This window comes from Dama dama, chromosome 10 (assembly GCF_033118175.1).
Source record: "Dama dama isolate Ldn47 chromosome 10, ASM3311817v1, whole genome shotgun sequence".
Classification (NCBI taxonomy): Eukaryota; Metazoa; Chordata; class Mammalia; order Artiodactyla; family Cervidae; genus Dama; species Dama dama.
Genome location: NC_083690.1, coordinates 29,424,696 through 29,448,515, shown reverse-complemented (window position 1 = coordinate 29,448,515; position 23,820 = coordinate 29,424,696). Strand labels below are relative to the sequence as shown.

The following is a 23,820-nucleotide window of genomic DNA, read 5'->3' as shown; positions in this document are numbered from 1 at the left end:
AATAGGGCTTCAACATATGAATTTTGGAAGGGACATAATTCCTTCCACAGTACTAACCAAGTTGAGAGTAAATATATTTGAAGATGGACAAGACTAAGCAGAGACTTCCCGGGTCTTCCCAGGTGGCTTGGGGGTAAAGAATCTGCCTGCCAATGCAGGAGGCACAAGAGCCTCGGGTTCAATCCAGGGGTCAGCAAGATCCCTTGGAGGAGGGCCTGGCAACCCCTCCAGTATTCCCACCTTGGGAAATCCCATAGTTAGAGGAACCCGGCAGGCTACAGTCTGTGGGACTGCAAGAGAGTTGGACATGACTTAGCAACTAAACAACAAAACCAAGCAGAAGTCTAAAAATGTGCTGCTTCCCAATATTTTTTTCAAACTTGAATTAGCCCTAACTTATGCAGAAGAGGCTATATGAGACAGACAGACAAGGATACAGGATCCCAGGAGATTGAACGTCATTTGGGCCAATTTACATGAAAAGCATGTAAATTAGATTCATTCAATCTATCATTTGAATGGAAAGTGGCTTGAAATTTAACTATTATTTTGGAGTTGAGAGCATAAGAGTATTTGGAAATAAGTCAATAGCACTGAGGACAAGGACTTCATTTTTTCCTAAGATTTCTTTTCATTCTGCTATAAAACTGAGGATATGCCCAGGGATGGCGTTTGAGGTAGAGGGCTGAAGCAGATCTAGCTGCAAGGAAGGTCAGTTCATCGAATTCAGCTATTGGGGCAGTATGGACTTAAATCACCTAGAATGCTATGATCCAAGACGGTGTCACAGAGGAAGGCACAGCCCATGTCCTCAAGATTAAGGACTATCTGAGCCATGCAATCGCTTGAGAATTATCACCTTAAAAAATATTCACAACCTAAAAGTTGAGAGTTATGTTTTATTTGGTAGAAATGTTTAGGACTTCAATCCTGGGAGACAGCAACTCAAGTAACCCTGAGAGAACTGCTCAGAGCAGATGAGGGGAGAAGCCAGGTTATATAGAAGTTTTGCAACAAAGGACAGGTAGTCTGAACATCAAAAGATTATTGCTAATTAAAGAAAACCAGCTATCCTAAGTAAAGGAATTCAGTGCTTTTCTATATATGGGAAGATGCAAGAGTCTGGGCTCACTGAATTATTCCTTTGATATGCATCTCAGCTATCTGGGGCCAGTATTCTGTGCTTTTCACATCCTGAGTTTCCTTGGGGCTCACCATAAGGAGTGGCTGCAGTTTGATGGCTGCTAGATGGCAGGTATTCTTTTCCTTCCTGTGTTCCCTTGAGACTCTCCACCTCACATTGGAGGGTTGTCATCACTGATGACTGTGACATCCTCATTTACTGATGTGGCAGGAAATATTATATTTCTCAGAACCATCCACTTAGAAAGAACAAGGCTCAGAAGCAAGCATCCTGACTGAGCCTGTGGTCCAGGTGGTATGTGGAAGCTGACACTGGGCATAGGCCTCTCACCTGCAGGCTAGACACTGAAGCCCTGCAGGCAGCCATGCCCAAGATAGCGCGTGGCCCCAGGAATGTCACAAACAGGATAAAAAGGTCACCCTGGCAGCAGGGCAGAGGACAGCGAAGGCAGGAAGGCGGTCACCTCAGGAATATCTGCTGGCAAGAGGAGAGTCCTAGCTGATTGGAAAAGTCACATGCAGAGACCAAAAATGAACATAACCCAAGATGCTGAGTTCACCGGGAGGACATCCCATGAGGCCTCTCCATCACAATCAAACCTTCACAAACACTCTGTGGTGGAGAGGAGTCTTTATGACTGTTTGATATTTAGTATAATCTACTAAAAGAAATGAAAAGCTATTTTATGCTCAAGAGACAAGAAAAACCAGACAGCATCAACAACAACAAAAATCCATAAAATAGGGAGTTCCCTGGCAGTTCAGTGACTGGGATTCTACACTTCCACTACAGGGGGTATGGGTTCAATCCTTGGTTGGGGAACTAAGATCTGTCATGGCACACAGCCAAAAAAAAAGAAAAAGAAAATTTCCTGAACAAAATGAAAATGAAAACACAACCTATCAACTTTTAAAAAAATTATATTTAAAAAAATCCAGGAAGTACAACCAGACACTGAGCTCTTCAAACACAATGTTGCCCCAGCATTGAGCCCAGCATCAGCCATAAAAGGAGTACTCAAAATGTCTGTTGGATGAGTGCATATATGAATGGACAAATGAATGAATGATATGGAGAAGCTTGTCCTCCGGAGAACCAACATGACAAAGAGGAAATAAAATTATTCCCCTGGAGTTACTGTCCTTTCACTGTGGACCTAGGATGAAACACATCCCTGGGGCCATTAGAGGCAGAAAAGAAAAACTCAGGAATGAGAATTCTCATGTAGCCATAAGGATGCTAGAAGTTTCTCTGGGGACCATGCCCATCTGTCCTGAACATACCAAAGGAAAATTTCTGAGAATAGGTCAGGCATAAACAGAGTGACTATTTTTAGAGTGCTTACTGTGTGATAGGCAATTCTAATTAAGCAATGTTAAGTAACGTCTCGGTTACACTTTGCTAGGCAGGATTAATATTATCCCCATTTTACAGATGAGGAAAATGCAGTTATAAAATTTACAACTGCTCCAAAGAGTGCAGAGTGCATCAGTGGTAGAGCAGGAACTCAAACCCAAGTGGCCTGGCTCCAGAGGTCACACCTTAAGACAACCTCCCCAGCTGCCTCCTAAGACAGCGACCTAGAGACAGGATCCTGTGAGAGAATGTTCAGAACTCATCCTGGGACAGACAAGGAACAACAATGAAGGCATTCGTTTATTCTAGAAATGTGTATTTGCCTTTCTGATGCCATAATATGAGAGAGGACTTCTGTTCTGTGAGATGTACATATTAGTCTGTCTACAAAGAAATACACTGGAGGACTTACTACCTCGTGGTCCAATGGTTAAGAATATGCCTGCCAATGCAGGGGACACAGGTTTGATCCCTGGTCTGGGAAGATTCCACATGCTGTGGGGAAACTAAGCCCACGCTCTAGAGCCCATGCTCTACAGCAAGAGAAGCCCCCTCATTTAGGAGCCCATGCACTGTAACTAGAGAGTAGCCCCTGCTTGCCACAACTGGAGAAAGACCGTGCACAGCAATGAAGACCCAGCACAGTAAAAAATAAATAAATTAAATAAATTATTTTTTTAAATAGAAATACACTGGAGACCAGTGTGAGACTCGAAAGGTCCAAGAAATTCAGGAATTTCTCCTTTAACAAAGGGTCCCAGCCAAGGTCATGTGGGTTGGAAACACAAACCTATCAGGTGTACAAGGTAGTACCAAAAACAGGGTAGAGGGAAGCATTAACATCAGTTAACAAATGGGGACTCCTGGAATGCAGGGAAGTGACCATGATGGAGGAAAGGAAGCCACCTTCAAGAGCCCTTGGCTGCAGGCATCAGAGGGAAGCTGATGGATCAGGAGTGGCAGGAAGGGAAGGGCACCAAGAGGCAAACAAACCAGAGTGCAAGGTTCCCCACTGTTTGCTGTCTTCTTCTGTCCTCCAGTCAGCCAGGAAAAGCAACACTGGATCACTTCCCACACTGCACTCCCAGCCAAAGAGGTACAAAAGCCAACCTAATTTAGTCATCTTCTCCTCACTCTCTCCTAAAATGACCTTACTTACCAGGGCCAGGGAGATGGTCCAACTCTGAATGAGGATGTGCTTTGTTGGGCTTCCTGCTTCAAGGATGCCCAGGGGTAGGGAGGTTTTCAGACCTGGAGGGTGAAGTGCTGACACCTCCAAAAGGACATCTTCCAGCCCTCTCCCACCTCAGTGCCCTACCAGAGTTTCCTATCATGCCCCACCTACTGCCCCTTCAGGTCATCAGCCTCTGACTGCTGCTGGTGGCTCTTCCCTATGTCCACCTTAAGGACCTGCTCGGGGAGGAGGCCTTTGCCTTCAACCTCTAAGTACTCACATAGAGGCAGCATAGCTGACAGGCATTCAAGCCAAACAGACCCCTGACCCAGTCCTGGCTCTGCCACATTCTAGTGGTAAGGCCCTACCAACACCACCTTTCTGAGTCTTAGTTTTCCCCATCCATGAAGTGGGAATGAAAGGCATTGGGCAGTGATGGGTGCTGCCTGGGATTCTCCAGAAAATACTTAGAGCAGAGCCTGGTGCATGGAACACATCTGCTCCTGGTTCTCAGGATCCTATCACCCACAGCAATGACCTCATTCACTAACATCAGTGGGTCAGGAAGGTCCAAGGGGGGAGAGGAAAGAGCAAAAAGAATGTGACCTCAGTGGCTATGATGCTGATACCTCCCTGGTGCCATCTTAGACAAGACCTTGGAGAGCTCCAGACCTCAATCAGCAACTGGGATGGAGGTTGGGAAATCTAATGACATTGGAATTGAAACACATTGGGAAGAGTGTGACATTTTAGAAGTGGCCAATGAGGAAAATGCAGATAGTCTACTATGAAAGGATCAAAAAACATGGAATATATATGCTGTTGTTCAGTCACCCAGTCATGTCCAACTCTTTGTGATCCCACGGACTGCAGCATTCCAGGCCTCTCTGTCCCTCACCATCTCCCAAAGTTTGCCCAAGTTCACGTCCATTGCATCGGTGATGCCATCCAATCATCTTACCCTCTGTTGCCTGCTTCTCCTTCTGCCTGCAATCTTCCCCAGCATCAGGGACTTTTCCAATGACTCAGCTGTTCACATCCGATGACCAAAGTACTGGAGCCTCAGCATCAGCATAAGTCCTTCCAGTGAGTATTCAGAGTTGATTTCCCTTCAGACTGACTGGCTTGATCTCCTTGCAGTCCAAGGAATTCTCAAGAGTCTTCTACAGGCCCACAGCTCGAAAGCACCAATGCTTTGGCATTCAGCGGTCTTTACGTCTTTTTGGGTTGGCCAAAAGTTTGTGTGGGTTTTTCCATAAGATGTTACAGAGAAACTGAATGGACATTTTGGCCAACCAAATACATATGTGTGTGTGTGTGTGTGTGTGTGTGTGTGTGTGTGTGTGTGTGTATTTTAAAGAGCAGTAAGTTGACCTGTAAAGGTTCTGATGCTATGCATGCGTGCATGCTCAGTCACTTCAGTCGTGTCCAACTCATTGTGCCCCTATAGACTGTAGCCTGCCAGGCTCCTCTGTCCATGGGATTCTCCAGGCAAGAATACTGGAGTGGGATACCATACCCTCCTTCAGCATATCTTCCTGACCCAGGGATTGAACCCCCGTCTCCTGCATCTCGTGCATTGCAGGCAGATTCTTGACTGCTAGGCCACCGAGGAAGCCCTTGGATGCCATGGCCAAGCTCAGACTTTAAAGAAAAATACGGATGACCCCAGGGAATAGGAAAGACGCACAGGAAAGTGGTGACAAAACAGGGGAGGAGCAAACCAAAGATGACAGAAGGCACCTGCCACAGGCAACCATTTCTGGCCACGTAAGATCCACTCACGCCTGCAACATTCAGCCGACTTCTCCCAGCATTGCCAAGGGCCACCTGCCCAGACCATAAGGAGAAGACTGGTTCCAATGAGTCACTCCTTTATGGTGTGGTGATTTTTGCTTTCAAACGCAGGTTGTACCCACTAGCTGTGTTCCCCTTGACAGACAGCACTTTGAACCTAAGGGGACAGAAGACTGGATTACAGGTAAAACCATGCATAGTTTACCTGCACACCAAGAAATCCCCATTCCAGGGGAATTTTTGTTTTTGCAATATAATTTTTAAAAATATAACTTCATGAAAGATGCCTCAGGTTTAGAAAATTCAGGAAGGACAAGTAAGTCAAAGAAACAAATGACAACTGCATCCTTTAAAAAGTAGGATGCAGCGCCCACAAGGATGTAGGGGCCAGTCTGTACAAAGGACTGGAGGAGCAGTGGGACCTGATGGCATAATTCCCGTACCCAAGCTCCTTGGCCCCTGCCACATAGAGCAACTCCCAAGGACATCAAGGGACTTCTGTACCACTTGGTCTTAGAAGCCACTGAATACTACTCAACTTTTAGCTCTGTGTAATATGCTATATTAATGATTTTTTTTTTAATTTAGAAGGAAAATGTTAAATTTAGAAGTAAATATTTATGCAGTCTTAGTTGTGAGGAAACATACACTACACATGACTTTCAAACTTAAATATTTAAAGGAGGAGGATAAAAATTTGATTAAAACATCATCAAAAACCCAGTAAGTTAAAAATAATATAAAAGAAATAAAAAGGTAAACAACAAACTTGGAAATTTTTGCAACATAGAATAAACAAAGGGTGCTATTCTTCCTATTATAGTTCTTAATAGTTCTAAATTAGTTCTAAATATAGTTCTAAATTATTTTTTAGAAATAGATATATCAATACATAATTCACAAAAGGAAAAATCAAACAGCCAATAAGCACATGAAAAAATGTGCATGTTTGCTTATGGTTCCAGAAATCCAGAATAAAACAATAATATAAAACCACCTTGCTAACAAATTTCAAAAATGAATTAATGCCCATAGCGGATGGTGAGAGTATATGGAAATAAGTCATCGGAATGAGCCATCCCACATTATCAGAAGTGGGAATGGGAAAAAAAAATTTTTTTAATAAACGTTCCCAAATCCTTGACCTGTTCATTCCACATCTAAGAATTTATCCTTAGAAAAATTATACATGTCAAAAACAACACACAGCATAGCCATTTGTGGAATAGAATGCATTCATTAAAAATGATGAGGTGGGAACATATAACAACCTGGAGAAACATCCACAACATATTCAGTTTAAAAAAAAAAAAAACAGCTTATACAAAAGTATTCACATCATGACTCCTTCAAATAAATAGAGGAATACTTCGTAAATACATATAAAACACCCCCACGTACAAACACAAATTCTGAGAGCTTTTATCCTCAAGCTGTGATCCTTGAGTTATCTCTGGGTCCACAGGATTAAGAGTAAATTTTATTGTCTTCTCTTCACTTGTTCTCCAAAGCTTGACAGCACGTTTTTTACTTTTGTACTTAGAGCAACATTTTAATACAAGACAGTCAAGACCAGATGGCAGGAATTTACTCCTTCAGAGGGCCCCGTGGGGTTGGGGAGTCTGAGTGCTCATCATCCCACAGGGGAATTTACTCCCAAGTGTTTCTAAACCAAGATTGAATGCATCTAAACTGGGTGGTTTGGTGCTATGACTGTCCCCACGACTCTGCTCACTCTGCCTGGCTGACTCCACCACGGTACCGATGGCAGCCAGCATCTGGCAGGACAGGATGACAGGACAGCAAATGATGGGGACAGAGCTCCTGACCCCCAAACAGTCCTGGTCTAGGAAGTGCCCCCCAGATACAGCCAGGAGCTCTGAGCCAGAGGAAAGAAAGGGGCGAGGGGTGTGAGCATTTCCTCCAGCTCCTCCAGGGGAAAGGATTCAAGGACCTTCCAAGAGGTACCACTGACCACCAGCCCTGGTGAATGCAGGGACCCAAAGGTTTTTCTTTCCAGCCACACCATGCAGCATGTGTGATCTTAGTTCCGCGAATAGGAATCCAATTCGGGGCCCCTACATTGGAAGTGCAGAGGCTTAACCACTGGACGACCAGGGGAAGTCCCCCAAAGACTTTCTTGATAACAGTGAAACGCAGAGATCCCTGCATGCATTGGAATGATGGAAAGAAGAATGTTAAACCACCACACCCTTTCTTGCCTAGAGAATCCCATGGACAGAGGAGCCTGGCAGGCTACAGTCTATGTGATTGCAAAAGGGCCAGACATGACTTAACAACTAAGCAACAATAGGTTAAACCATATTTCCCAATGATCTGCACTGTAATATCTGACCTGTGCCATTATTTCTGATTGGGCTTCCTCTTGCTGTTCATGGGGATGGTTTCCCCTGCCCTCAACTCCCTCTGTCAATTACCCAAGATCTAGAAACCTCACTCAAATTCAGGAGGGGAGTTCGTTTTTAAGAGGACCCTACAGTGAATTATTTGATTTCAGTGCAATAATGCCTCCCTTATTTATCTGTTCAGATTCAAAGGTCCCTTTAAGAAGCACCTTAATTTTCCTTTGTTTCCTTTCCTGCCTCTTCTGTGGGAAATTCAAGGACCAGAAAGAAGTGGTTTTTTTAAAATTCATTTCCATTTCTCCTCTGCTAGTCCCCATCATCTCCATCTTCAACGACAGCAAATAATCACCAAGCAAGTGATGGAGACAAAGGTTACTAGCAGTGAGAATCATCTTGCCAACCAACATAGGTCTGTTCTTCCAACATTAATATCCATATCTTAAGGCCACAGAGGGTCAAATGCACAGCTAAATCCCCACAGCACTTACCTCCAATTAAAATTAAGAAACATCTCCTAACGACTTACAGGCAAAGCACTGTGCCAAAAACAGTGGAGAAAACATACAAAAAAACACACACACATGCATCTACACACATGCATCTACACACACACACACCACCAACCCTCTCCATCAGAGACATAACAGCAGGTTAATTTGTTGAGGGTCTATATCCTCCTTGGAAGAAAGCAGATACCTTCTAAAATCCCTTTATTTTTCACTTTTCCAGGACTCTAAACTTCTAAATATATCTAGCCCAAGCCAATAAGCATTACAGTAAATGTCGAGGTAACAAACATATTTGTATAATAAAAACCACACAAACATAGAGGAAGGAGAAATTAAATCCATCATGGGGATCAAGGAACACTCCACTGGGAAAGTCAGATTTAACTGCCTTGAAATGTCAAGGGGCTTCTAGGCTGCAGAAGCAGCTGGCGCAGAGACACACATGGATCATGAAAGTGACAGCAGTCAACAGCCAAGGAGACCAAATGAAAGGCACTAAGGAGTTGGAATTTCAACCTCAGTGAGATGCGGTTGGAAAGTTCTAGAAGTCCTGAGTGGCATGACTCCCATCGTGTTTCCAGTGGATAGACCTGGAGGAACAGGCTCAAGTCCAGGCCAAAGTAACAGCAGTGCCAGTGGGGTTGGAATGTTGGTGCCCGTGACACACTCATCAGTCACAGGTGGGTGGGGACAGAGGACCAGAGATGACAACCAGCATCTTATCCTGATCATCCTTGGGGCTCGGAGCTGAGGGCCAGGCAGGAGAATGTGCTGTGTGTTGTGGAGGAAATGGTCCATTGTGTTTGGGACACGCTGAGTTTGGAGTGCCTATGAGAATATTTACATCTCATGTCTGATAAGAGGTCATGTTACAAGAGCTAATTAAAGTGTGGAGGGAAAAAAGATTGTTCCAAGAGAGAAACTAGAGAGAGCATGAAGACAGGGGCCAAGGCTCAAGAGGGAGGGGACCTATGTATACCTATGACTGATTCATGCTGATGTATGGGAAAAACCATCACAATATCGTAAAGCAATAATCCTCCAATTAAAAATAAATAAGTTTTTAAAAAGAAAAGGGCCAAGGCATGAAGTTTGGGAACAGCTACATTTGAGGGGTAGAAAGGGAACACATAGGGCTTCCCAAGTGGCTCAGTGGTAAAGAATCTGCCTGCAGTGCAGGAGACTCAAAAGGTGTGGGTTCAATCCCTGGATCAGAAAGATCCCTTGGAGAAGGAAGTGGCAACCCACTCCAGTATTCCTGCCTGGAAGATTCCATGGACAGAGGAGTCTGGTGGGCTGCAATCCACCTGATGGGCTATAATCCATCTGGTGGGTTGCAAAAGAGTTGGACACAACTGAATGACTGAGCCCATACACGTATACAAGGGGAAATATGGAGATAGAAAAGTGTTATGGCTGAATGGTGCTTTTCCCCAAAATTCATATTTGAAGTCCTAACCTCAGAGTGTACCTTAGAACGTGACCAGGTCTGGAGATAGGTTTTAAAGAGGTAATTAAGTTAAAATGAGATCATCTGAGTGGGTCTTCATCCAACATGACTGGTATCCTTATAAGAAAGAGAACACTGGTCACAGACACAGACAAGGGAAGACCATCTGAAGATGGAGAGAAGGCGCTGTCCGCAAACCAAGGAAAGAGACCTGAAGCAGATCCTTCCCTCAACCCCTGAAACCAACCCTGCTGATACCTTGATCCTGTACTTCAGCCTCCAGAACCATGAGAAAATAAATCTCTGTCGTTTAATCCACTCAGCCTGTGGTGCTTTGTTACAGCAGCCCTAGCAGACTCATATAAGAAGCTAAGAGGTGAGAATAAAACCAAGAGAGTTCACTCAGTGGGGAGGCACCTGAGGAAAGGGTGACTGATGGTATCATATATTGCCAAGCATGAGAAGTGAGTCCACATCATTAGATTTTTAAATGAGGATGTCAGTGACCTTTCAAAAAGCAAGTTTACAGTATATTAAGTATTTAAGACTTACCCTCATAGGGGCCCAACAGTAGGGTCATCCAGCAGCCAAGGGTTAATAGAAAAGACAAGAATAAGGTCAAAGAGTGAGAGTGACGGGGCAGAGCCTTCTTTACAGAAACTTCCCTTTAAAGAACCGGGAGTGAAATAGGATGGCAGCCCAGGGAGGCGGCAGGGTCAAGCAGAGTTTTAGAGAGACTTTCGATGATGAGATGAAGGAAGGAAAATTTGAGATCTGACAAAGGAGAAACAGAAACGCATGAGATTCATGGCACAGTCAAGTTTTCCTTATAAAAGAGTAAGGATACAGCTTCCTTTGAAACGGGAAGAAAGGAGAAATTTTGAAGCAGAAATGATGGAGAATGTTGAGGTCAAGGGAAGAGGCAATGCGGTACAGGCCCCAATCTCTCAAAGCAGGAAGCAAGGCTATCTGCCAAGAACACACGTGGGAGAGGAGAGGAGGACACTGAAAGAAGGAGAGACTCAGGGATACGGCCATTGTATTTCTGGTCAAGAAACCAGCCAGAATTCAATACAAGGATTTGCAGAAAGAATTTAAGACCTACCTGTTGTTGAACAACCTACATTTTTAGTGGAATCAATTTAGCTGACCGAGAACTTGAAAAAGTGAATGATTGGTTTTATTCAAGGTCAAGGTTGCAAAGTGAATATAGCAATAGATCAGGAAGGTCAACACGTACAGGGAATTCAGAATAGAAATTATGGTGCAGGGTTCTAGGCTACCCATGCCAAGGACCTCTGAAGAGACAGAATCATTGCAGGCTGAAAAGTCTTAGAAAGAGGCAGACAGCAGGCATTCTGTATCAGGGGTTAGAAAACTACAATCCTGGGCCAAAATCCAGCCCACCCTCTGCTTTTGTAATTAAAGTGTTATCACAACACACCTACTGATCAGTTCAGTTCAGTCACTCAGTCGTGTCTGACTCTTTGCAACCCCATGGACTACAGCACACCAGGCTTCCCTGTCCATCACCAAGTCCTGGAGCTTACTCAAACTCACGTCCACCGAGTCGCTGATGCCATCCAACCATCTCATCCTCTGGTGTCCCCTTCTCCTCCTGCCTTCAATCTTTCCCAGCATCAGGGTCTTTCCCAATGAATCAGTTCTTTGCATCATTTACGCTTGTCCATAGTTACTTTCCAGCTACAACAGAACTGAGTCACTGCAACAGGGATCTTAGGACCTGAAAAGCCCAAAATACTTGACAGAAAAAGTTTGCCAACCCCTAAGGAATGGACATGAAAATCAGACAGCAACACCAGACAGGCAGAAAGAGAGGGAGAGACAAAATCAGGCTAAGCTGATGACCGAGGCAATGGGTATGAGCTGAAGAGAATGAAACATGAGGGCCCTCAGGCCCACAGCCAAGGGCAGAGCAATCCTGGCACAACTTAGGCAAGGACTGGACCCAGGAGATCCAGGCCAGAGAGCAGGCCTGAAGAAAGGGAGAACTCAGGGTGTCCCATCAGTCTGCACAGAACTCCCACTGGAAGCTCATGTTGGGGGATAATATCAACCAATATGAACAGTTCAGCAAGGATGAGGCAGAGACTAAGGCAGAGTTCTCACCCCTGAGTTTAATGGGAAGATGAAAGCCAGAACTAAGTATGTGCGTGGCCGTCATGGGAAAGTAGAAGTCTGAAAATCAAGTAGGACACAAGTATCTGATGCTTCCATATATACAGTTGCCCCACAAGACATGCCAAACCTACATATTGAATTCTCTTGTTTATAAACTAGGGCTTGCCCAGAGGTGGGCCCATCATGAACACATCTACAGAGAGCTAGAAAAGCAAAGATGGGGGAAACAGGAGAGGGCCAATGTCATCAGCACCCAGTCCAGCAGTATGAGGGAGCAGCCTCCACTCAAATGTCAAAGGGTACTCCAGGAGGGGAATGGCGGACTCGGGGTCTGGGTGACAATGTCCCGTGGAAGTCCTCCGCAGCCCCTGGCATGTCTTGGGCAATCAAAGTCACAGAGGTAGTATAGCCTAGTGACTTGAGGACGTGAGTCTTAGAGTCATGAGTCAAGCTTCAGTACTCGTTATCTGTGGGACCTTCAATAAAGTACTTAACCTCTCTGTGGTTTGGGGTCCTCATCCACACAAATGGAGACAGTTGCAGTATCTACTTCATTAAAGCTTCACTGAAAGAACTGAAGGAGTTAACACACACAAAGTACTCAAAAAGGAGGACTTACATAACCATTAGCTATAATTACACTGCCTCATCTTTCTACTAACTTTCATGTGCCCCTAAGTCATCTCCCACTCTGTTTAAAGACTTGACCTTCTAGGGCAAAATATGCACACCCCGAGAAAGCAGTGTCCATCTCAGCCCTTGAGTTTCACACCCACTGGTCTTCATCTCAAGTTAGTTTCTGAAGCACAAAAGTGACAAGGAGGAAAATGTCCCTGCCAACGCTGACATGCTGAAACAGGTGTCTGGAGTTGAAAAAACTGGGGGAAAAAAAAGGATCCAACAAAATATAATTTATTAGTCATCACCTGCTGAACATGTCATGGCTGGGTGATAAATGCCAAGAACATCAATTATGAACTATTCTTACAGCAGGTTTAACATAATCCACCACGACATCCAGAAACCTATATGTTGAGAATGTTCTTTATTTGTTTGGACCACAGGAGAAAAATATTTGGAGTAGAAATGGTAAATGTAATTATTTTGCATGATGTAGGGCAGCCTGCGTCAGCATCCCTCCTGGGACCGGGCTGTTGAACATCTGTCAACGTGTCAACTCTAACCACAGAAGCAAAGCACTTAGTCGCACTTCTGCATCCTTACCTGAAGCCGCAGGGAGAGGATGGAGAAACACAGATATTATTGGCAGTAATATTTCTGGATTTTGAGACATTTTGATGGAAAAACACAGGTATTGGCAGCAATGGTTCTAGACTGTGAAACAGGTGTTTGAACATGACTATAACTAGCCATCTTTCTGGATGCCTATGTCGTGTGATTCCCCTGCTCCAGGAGCAGCATGGGGTGGGGGTGGGGAGGGTCTTCTCCCCAGGAGTCATCCTCCCATGTCCTTCCTCCTGGTCTCGCATCCACAGCAGCCCCGGCCTGATGATCTGTTTCTCTGGACAAACCTCTCTCTTAGCAGCCCCCTCTCCATAACTGAGTGGTTTAGACAAAATAATTCCTATGGTCCTTTCCAGCAGTCAGAGCCTCTGATTCTGACTCTATAAATGCTGACCAGGGACAGGACAACGCTCTGGATCCAGAAAGACAAAAATAATTCAAGTGATTTGTAATCATGATGCTAACTTTTGGGCTCTAATACCTGAGCAATAACATTTCAATGTTCAGAGACGAACTTTTAATGAATATTCAATTGCTCTATTGTTCTTTGTAAGAATACAAAGTGGAAAAGGCAGGATCTGGGCCCCTTGTTCTCCAACCCTACCTCGGATGAACTAAGGAGGCCATATTCTCATGAAAAAGCGATAATCCCAGAAGCCCAGTCTGGAACATATTTCTTCTAACTGGGCCCTGCTCTCTGGCAGCATCTCAGTTCAGTTCAGTTCAGTCGCTCAGTCGCATCCGACTCTTTGCGACCCCATGGCAGCACCTGGAGCTGGTTAAAAATGCAGGCTCTCAGCCTGCTCCAGACCCGGCATCAGAATTTGCACTTGAACAAGATCCTCAGGCGATTGGCAGGCACTCTCCTTAGAGGAACAAGTTGGCAGTACAGTGGAATCACCTGGGGCGGGGGTGGGGAGAGAACCCTGTCCCATTTCTCTCCTTCCCGCCCCCCAACAGAGATGATTCAGATTTCATTGGCCTGGGATGTGATGGGGCACTGGGACATTTTTAAGGTTTCCCAGGGAACTCTAACATGCAGCAAAGTCTGAGAAGCACTGAACTAAACTCTCAAATTCAGGTTCTAAAATTCAAATCCAGAGACAACCAAAGAAAAAGTGAAAGTCAGTCATGTCCAACTCTTTGCGACCCCATGGACTAAACAGATCATGGAATTCTCCAGGCCAGAGTACTGGAGTGGATAGCCTTTCCCTTCATCGAGGGGATATTCTCAACACAGGGATCGAACCCAGGTCTCCCTCCTTGCAGGCGGATTCTTTACCAGCTGAGCCACAAGGGAAGCCCAGAGCCAGCCAACCTCCCCCTAGAAAGATATGCATCACCTTTCCCAAGACCACAGCAGGGTCACCCACTCCCTGGAGTTCTACCTGATGAAGGGTCACCATCCCAAGTCAGTCCCTAACTCTGGCATCTACCTTTGTGTCTAAGATCACAGCCCTGTAGCCCCCAAGGTCCTGCAGGACATGGCCACTCCCAGGGGAAGCTCCCTGGCAGCACTGACTCGCTATTTCTTTCTCTCTCTCTCATGACAACCACAATACTCCAAATCAGAGGAAAGAATTCACTTCTTCAGCAACAGCTCTCATGCAAGGATCTCCAAGCACACGGAACCCTCCGGACAGCGGCTGGAACTCAGGCAGCCAGGAGAGTCCAGGGCACATCCTCCCTGGCCTCAGTCCCTTCCAGGGTGCAGATTCGGAGTCAGCCTGCGTCCGAATGAATGACTGAAGCCTGAGGTCTCTGCGTGGGGACCCACTGACAGTACCCACCAGCATTTGCTTCCCTCCTTTTCAATTATATGATTCCTCCCTGTTGCCTACTGCCCTTTGAAGGCTCCGTGGATTCTGTGCTTCTGGGTTTTTGAAAGACACCTCTACCTCCTTGGGTGTGAGAAGCTGAGAACTCTGGTGTTTATGTGAACACCAAAGGAGCCTGTAGGAGCCCACATGTAAACACCCTGTAGGAACCAAGCTGGGAGCCAGCAGTTCTTGGATATACCGGGGCTCACAGGTTGGTTAGTGCTGGTACAACTAACTTGAGAGTTAAGTCTCCAAATGAAAAGAGAACCCAACAGCCTCAGCTGCGGGCAGATGATATGTGTGGACTAGCTACCGCCAAGTGACTCGGGAAGGAAAGGGATTGGGACAACTCACCAAACAGACTTGAAAACGCCATCCCCTCGGAGGACTCTTGGCAGCTCTATGTTCATGAGTTTGGCCGAAAGAAAAGTGATTTGACTAAAGTGATTTCACAAAGTCACACCTGATCTTTGTGGTAGAAAGTCTGCTTCTCTTTGGGAGAAAAGGGAAGGTGGAGATTTAACTAGTGAGTTTCACATCTCTAGAGGGGAGTCTACATTGTAGTGGTTCCCATCCCTCACTGGCAAACCTGGGACCCTGAGTTGTCTGTTCATTTCTTCATCTGTAAATTGGGGGACATGCTCATAATCAGAGAGCGGATGACACGTAGTAAGTACGACGCAAGTTTCCTAATATTACTTGTCACTTCCCGCTGGATCCGGAGTGTGTGTTTATGTGTCTGTGCATCAAATGAATCATCTACCATAGACCAGATGAAATAACAGAGCAACTGGTTTTAAGAATGAGCAGCGGCATGCTGGATGCTGAACGGCTCCATCAATGTGCAGTACAGATGTTTTGAGGTTTTCTTACCAGGCTATAAAAATGTTTACACAGTAATTAGGCCTGTTATCAGTACACAAACAGATTACACTTTACAGAGTGAATGAACAGCACAAAAACCCTCCCATTTTTCATCAGGTTCAGCATGCTTTCCTAATTCTCGGGTTTACCAAAATAAATTCATTTTTCTGACAACACGGTGCGGGTGCCGCGTGCAGGGAAGAGGCGCTGGGGTGGGGAAATTGACTCTGTTTAACAGAACGCATGTCATGTGCTCTCTCCAGTCCTTCCTCCTCCCCATCTGTAAAATGAGATAACCAAGGTCCCTGCTCACTCATCAACTCCATGGTTCTATTACTTTTCAAGCATTCTCTTCTAAGCACGTCTTCACTCTCCTCTTCCCCAAGAAAGGATGTGTTTAATTAAAGAACTGATGGGAAAGGTAGCAATTCTGCTGAATCACATGCGTCTCCCATCCAACACAGGAGCACGGAGTTGATGGCAGTTCAATCCTGACACTTCAGCTCCCAAGGCCAGTCTGCACAGTGAGACCACAAAGCACTTCCCAAACACATCCATGGCTCTAAGTAACACTCCATGGAATGCGTTGCTTTTCCTGTTTTCAAAGGATAACATTCCAAGGTAATAAACATGTCACCAAAATAATGAACCAAGCTCCCTGACTTGCACTTTCAAATTTTCATAGCAGCAAACTTGTGTTAATGAAACAAAAGAAGTGATTTGTAATCATAGACCCAACTTTGGGGCTCTAACACTAGAGTAATATTGTTTAAATGCTCAGAGATGAACTTTTAATGAATATTTAATTGCTCCATTTTTTATACATATAAAGTATGCTTTCAGTGAACACTCTGAATACTGAAAAGGCAAGAGGCTGTTTCTCCCAGCTAAGCGATGTGTTCAAGTTTCTTAACGATTTTGTTTCAAGGGGGTAAAGGTCATCAAGGTTTCAAGCTCTAGAGGAAGGAGTCTGGGAGAGTCATTTAGAGAAAGGGTGACTTGTTGTAGCAATATTCCAAAATCCTTCAACAAAATATAGATGGAGGTATTTGAAATGCTGAGGAAGAAAATCTCATGATACATGTACAAAAATACGAATGATCTGGGGAAGGAGAATGCAGAAAGGTGCTTTCATTTTTAAAGTAACATTTCCATCTGGCTTTAATTTCTCTTTTTAAAAAAAGAATGTTTGCTTTCATAACAAAAATATTTTTTAAGCATAAAACAAAGAGCCACCCACTGGACAGCTTGTACAAGGTTAAGTACCCTAATTTCTGCCCCAACCAGAATCCATGGGTTTTTCACATTAAAATTTCCACAAATAAAATGGTAGGAAAAAAAGTGTATAGTTGATACAGTCTCAAAACACCCCATCCACGACATTGGTGGTCATCAGTGTATACATTAAAAAAAAAAAATTGGTTATGATTATAAAAGAAATTTGAGCTCGTTTAAAAAAAAAATCATTCATAATGCCAATTCCTTTGGACAAGCACTGTTAAAATTCTTAGTCCACTTCTTTCTATTATTCTTCTATACCACATTTTTAAACAAAACAAATCATACTAGAAATGTAGTTTTGTCCATACCCACAGTTAATTGGTACATGAGAAACCACTAAATTAAGGTCACCAAAGCATTTTCTCTCCATCTGTTACTCTCAAATACTACATTTCCTTTTAGGCTCTGATGAATAGAGACTCACACTCTTGCACTACGGTAGCACACCCAGGAGGCACAGCTGCCAGGGTGATCTTTGGAAAACAGAAATTGGATCATGTCCGTTTGCTGTTTAAAACCCCTCCTGGTCCTCCTAACTAATTCAGAATCAAATCCAAACTCTGCCGGGGGACCTCCGAGGCCCCCCATGAACTAGCCCCTGCTTCTCAGTACACATCTCCTTCCTGTTCCTCAACACACCCAGCAGTTCCTGCCTCAGGACCTTTGCACTAGCAGATGCCACTGCCTGGAAGTTCTTGCCTAGACCTTCCCCCAACTTACCCAGCGTAACTGTGACTCCTCAGTGAGAACTTTCTTGACCACCCAATCTGAAGAAACCCCTGCCTTTGCCTCCGTGATATCACCTAATTTTATTTTCCATTTTTATTTTCTCATTGTCTTACGCCACTAGAATATGAGAGTACCACCTCTATCTAATTGGCCATTGTCCCTGGTACCTGATACAGAGATGCTCAATAAATACAGGATGAATGAATGGAAATGCTTTCAAACTACCCAGATTTGTGGGGCATGAGCTAAAGTAACCTATTTAAACAGGCCTTATTCTCAGCAGCACTGCCCCTTAATGAGACTTTTTAAAATAGGCCGTTACCTTCTCCTGTGGCCTGGTCACGGAAAGCTGCCCACAGCTCTGCCAGTGGGGAAACAAGTGAGTGATTTAGTCTGGGCCAGACTTTCATTTTGCTTATCCGTCTCGTTACCTATGCTGGAAACTCTGTGGTCATGCTGCACTCTTCCCTTCTTCTCCTAATACTCCTTCCTACTCAGTCAATCAGTGAGTCCCACCAACTACCCCTCCTGTAGAGGACATGCCCAAGTCTTCTAGCAGATTCATTCCAGCTTCCTTTCAGAAAAACTACCTCTCCCCATTCCAAAGAAATTTCAGAAAGCTATTCCTGATATGAAGACCCAAAGCTTTGCCAGTGAGAGATTTCCTCTGAGCATTTTGAATGTAGAAGAATAATAACAACAATAAGATGATGATGATGATGGAGGGAAAGGGTAGAGATCATTTACTTTCATAGCATCACCTGAGAGAAACCACAAGACTACTCCAGCCACCAAGATCCCCTCGACTGCCTAATTCCCATCTGCTCCAAGCCTGGCTCTTCAGGCGTGTCCTGAGCCCTGTGAATTTCCATCAGTGCTCGTACAACTTTCTCCTTATTGGCTTTAGTTGCTAGCTGGAGCTGGTTTCTGTTGCTTGCAACCCACAAACCCTAACTGAGAATTCTCCTAAATGTTTGCTCAATTCATCTCTTCTCCTCCATAGTTCCCACCATAGCCTCAGCTCCAGCCACCTCACCGGTATCTACGCCTCTGGACTTCTCACTGCCAAATCCATTCTCCACAAGGTCTCCAACCAGACTTACCTAAAACTCCAATCTGACCTTGCCACTCGCCCCCTAGTCCTTCTACCATTCCAGCCTCTTCTCTCGTCCTTTCCTGCCTCACTCTTGAAGCTCCAGGAGGTCCGAATTACCAGTTGCTTTGTCATATCTTCCATGTGTTTTCTTACCTCTCCCATAACATCCTCTGCCTGGGATACCCATGGAGGACTGGCTACTTCATGACCATCCTTCAAGCTCAGCTCAGACATCAGGCAGTCACACCAGACTGACTGCCTCCCACCTCTGCTCACAAATGTGTATCCCTCACACGTGGTCTGCCTTCCCCATTAATGTGTGAATTTTCTGATGGTAGCCGCTGTGTCATATTCATCTCATATTCATTCTTACATCTGTACCACATAGTAGGCACTGAATACATTTTTGTTCAATGTTAAATGATTAAAAACATCATTCACTCAGAAAGCCCCAGGTTGGATGCCACAACTGTGCTTTCATTTTCCTCCTTTCAAACCACATGCAGAATTAGCCTCCAATGGAGCCACCGAGGGGTCAGCCAATGCCCTGCCCATCTTGAAGGACAGTTTCATTGCTTGCGAGTTCGGATGCACTCTGTCTTAACAAGCACAGGAGGCTGTGGCTCGTTGTGCCGCCTAATGGTTCTCCATCACGAAAAGACATTTCAGACACTGACTACATCAGGTTAGGCCTCAAGGGAAGGGCAAAGATGTCACCCAATCCCATACCACTGTGGGCGCAGAGAGGGAACATGCAACCAAAGGCGCCGCCGTCTATAATTAAGCCAGCGTGGGCTTGAGCCCCATGCGTCTCCAGTGTGGGCACACGTGGAGGGCAAGGCCTCCCCCCCGACCCACTGCACAAGACAGAGCCCCCTCTATGCCTGAGCTTCCTTGTCAGGAATAAGTAATGAGATGCTGCCCTGGGTTCACTCAGCAAACACAGAAGGGGCATCCACCTTGGGTCTGACCCTCGAAAGGCACTGAAGGTCAAAGGTTACTAAAACACTCCTCAGATCATAAGCAGCAGTGTGCAAAGAGCCCTGGACCTACAATCGGAACACTAGCCTCTTAGAATCAAACCCTAACCCTGCCTCTTACCCACAAACTACCTGCTCACATGAAAGTTGGTTACCCGCCTTCAGCGTCAGTTTTCCAAATACGAAACACGAAGGCTACGTGAGCTCCAATGCGTAGAAGTGTCTGACACCAAGAAGGGTCCCAGAAATCTGAATTAAGAGGGTGTGCAAAGACCTTAAACGTCCAAAGTTCTCTTTGAACCACCAGAATTCCTCTCTATGTAAGAACTAGCGCCCCCTTCTGCCACCCACTGGGCACTGCAGAGGCTGGCGGAGCCGGAATGTGCTGCCAAATCTAGCTAGCAGGCGCGGTGCGAGAACCGAGGACCAGCCCTCAGACAGGTCTCTCCCACTGTTGACCCAGGAGCACTCCGTCCCTCCCAAAGCCACTTGCAATGGAAAATAATTTCTAGACGGCCGCCTAACCTTTCCCAATGCTTGGGCACTGATCAGAGGCCTCCCACTGCGGAGATAAATGTTAACCAAGCAGCCGTCACACCTGCACCCTCACCTCACCCCTTCGCGAGGAAAGGGAGCCGTGGGTCTCCATCACGTCCCGCCCATCGTGTTCTCCATGGAACCAGCTGAATGAAGTGATTTTCTTTCTGCAAAGCCCTTTGCTGCACCCTCACTGAAGGCCTGATTACTGGCAGTAGTTACAGTCCGAGTTCAGAGAAAGGTGATCTCAATGAACAATTCTAAGAGGATTTAGCGCTCCTCCAATAAAACATCCGAGGGATTGGGTTTCCAGAGAGTTTTGTTTTCATTACTCCACTTGGATACAGTCAGTAACCAACATCAGTGTTGTAGACCAGCTTCTCCGTAAACATAGCTGTTTTTCAGGCAGCTACTGCCATGAAAAACCCACATGTCTGCAGTGAGCTCAGAAAGGCTGGGGGGGGGGGGGGGGGGGGCGCTCAGTTGGGCCTCCGTTAGCCGCCAGGAGAACACCGCCCCGGGGCATCCATCGGGCATGTGGGGGGGCCAATGCCTAAGGAACTAGCAAAGTTTTGCAGCTCCTGGAGCCCAGGAATCCATCCTTAGCTGGGGGTGTCCCAAGAGAGCAGCAAACACAGGAGAGGTCCGAGCTGCCTCCAGACTTCAGAGCCTCAAAGAACCAAGTAGCAAAGACAATGGAGATTCCATCAACACCTCCTTCTATCTGCAACACTTTTTTTTCCCCCCAAAAATAGATGAAATGAAAACCACCAACAAACCAAGGAGAAGAGCTGCGGTCAGGGTTGGATGAAAGCCGTGTTCTCCTCTGGCCCCAAGACAATTTCACACCAAATGGCTTTAAAACCCTTTCCAAGGCTCTGAGGCCTGAACTGAAAGAGTTTCTCTTTTGGACTGCGAGTCAGCAGTTAAGGAAGCAGAACGTGGAAATCCTAAGAGTTATGAGTTTTCACTTTTGCACAAATGCTCTGTGTCTGGACACACGAAGGGAAGAAATCTACCCATTCCTTCTAGAGAAGGTAACCCCAACTCCATCCCCGGGGCTGTTCTTATATAGTTATTATTAGCACGAATCAGACTTCAGTGGACACGACCCAACACAGCCACACACACCGGCACTGAGCAAGCTCTCTTGCGAGCCCAGCAAGGTGTCCTTTTAGGCAAAATATGGAGCTCAAGGCCTGGGGATGGCGCCCCAGGCTTGGGGCCTCAGGAACTGCAGGTATCATTTCCCCGGGGTAAAGGACTTCATCAATACAAGGAAGGCGCTTTCCCCACACACACACTGGTCCTCAAAGAAAAAATGCAGAGGGAAATGATGCTGGGGATGGGGGCAGAGGGCGCACGTGGCTGGCGCCTAGATAGCAAAAAAGTAGCCCTCGCTCCACGCTCAGCACCCCATCCCGTCCGGGTGAGGCGTCCTCCGCTCTCCCTGGCCCCGAGGCCGTCCCCAGAACTACCTGCTGCTGCCTAGGCGCCCTCGGGCCAAGTCTGAAGAAGTTCACTCCCCGTCGCGCCAGTCCAGGGACGCTGGGGCATCCGGTAAACCCAGACTGCCCGGCGGAGTCGGCGCCCGCCTCTGCCGGGGCGCGGGACTCCGGAAGCTGCCGGGGACTCAGAGGCCAGCTCAGTGCAGCCAGGTTTCAGGCTGGGCTGCCGGAGGCCTCCGGGTGATCCCGCGCTCCCCAGGGCCGGCGGACACCGGGCGGTGGCGGCGAGGAGCGTGCGCCCCGGAGGGCGAGTAGCCCTCGCCGGGGCTGGAGGTGGAGGGAATCCTCCCCCGAATGCCAGGACTCCCGGCTTCCCGGGTACCTGGAAGCCGCCCGGCTCTCCACCTGGGCTGCCGTGCAGTTCCTCTCCCTTCCACCGCCCAGGCACCCGAGGCCGGGGGCGCGCAGACAAGCGGCTACCGGCGCCGGCGACTCGGCGAACGGCGCCCAGCCTGCAGCCCTCACAGTTCTGGGACACCCGGGTGGGACACCCGTCGCCCTGACCGGACCCCACGCCCCCAGGCGGGCGGACACCCGCCACCCCCAGGGAGAGCAAGGAGGCTCGGGCAACCCCCAGCCGCCCGGTGCCCTCTCCCAGCGCCAACAGGTATGGGAGGCGTTGTCGCCAGCCCGCCCACTCCGGGACCAGGGCCCGCCACAGCCCCGGGCTTTGGGCACGGTGCAGAGGGGCGGACGGAGGGAAGAGGCGAGGGCGGGAGCGAGCGGGCGGCGGCACTCACCTCTGGCTGGGCCGGGGCCGGCCGCGCGGGCCCGCCGCCCCGAAGCCCGGGTTCCGAGGCGCCTCCGCGCGCGCCGGGGGCTTCCTCCGAGGCCCGCAGGGAGGAGGTGGCGCGGGGGGAGGCGCCGACGGACAGCGCTCAGCCTCACGCTCACACCCCCGGCCGGCCGCCGCGGCCCCGCGCCGGCATCCTAGCTGCCGCCGGCTCCCACGGCGCCCCGGGCTGCTCCCCAAGCGCGCGCCGGGGTCGGCGCGAGCCCCTCGTCGGCTCGGAGCGCGATCTGGGCGCGCTCCTCTTGTCCTTGTCCTCGGCTCCCGTCTGGGGACGCTGCCCCGCACCCCGGCTCGGCGCGCGGCTCTACCCCTCCCGCTCCCGCTGGCCGTGCAGAGCCCCGGCGCGCGGGCTCAGCCCATGTGCGCGGCTGCCTCGCTGCGCCCCGAAGCCTAGTGGCCGAGGCCCCGCCGGAGTTGCGCGCCCTAGAAACTCCATGCAGCTCCGGCCTCCTCCCCGGCTCCTCCCCGGCGGGCCCCCCGGGGCCTTGAGGCAGCCCGCGGCGCTGTCCCCGCCCTGCCTTCGCCCGCGTCAGGAGCCGGGTTTCTGGGCGCGCCTCGCCTCCGAGGGTCGGGGAGCCCCCACCCCCACCCCTCCGCCTCGCCAATGGCTCCCTCGGTTTCCAGGCAGCGCAACCTGAGGAACGCCTCGGCGCGCGCGCACTCACACTCGCGCGCGCACACACACACACACACACACACACGCACTGCACACACAGGCACACGCGCGCGGGGGGCGAACTGGAGCTTGGCAGACGGTCCTCCTTCCTTCCTCCCCAAAGAAGCTGCCCACGTTAACTCCGGCAAACTGCTGTTCCCCGTATTGGACAACTCACCGAAGCGCCCCCCACCTTAACTACTTCATCCCCGGCGCCAGGATCACACCTGCATCCGCTCCCAGGGCGAGGGCGAGCGCCGAGTCAAGGTGCCTGCGGCCAGAACTGGGGGAGGAGGAGGGTTCGGGGTGCCCACCGCAGTACCACCTAGGGAGGCACTTCTGCAGCGACCGCCTGCCGACCTCTGATCCCGCTC

At 47.9% G+C, this 23,820-nt stretch overlaps 1 protein-coding gene across 1 annotated transcript in view; it reads right to left on the bottom strand.

Moving 5' to 3' along the window:
* CALN1 (calneuron 1) overlaps positions 1–22,799 on the bottom strand; it is a 401,744-nt gene extending 378,945 nt beyond the window's left edge. The window contains exon 1 of the mRNA XM_061153364.1: positions 22,739–22,799. The gene's annotated coding sequence lies outside the window, so the exon portion shown is untranslated. The remainder of the gene's footprint in view (positions 1–22,738) is intronic.
* Positions 22,800–23,820: the final 1,021 nt, after the last annotated feature.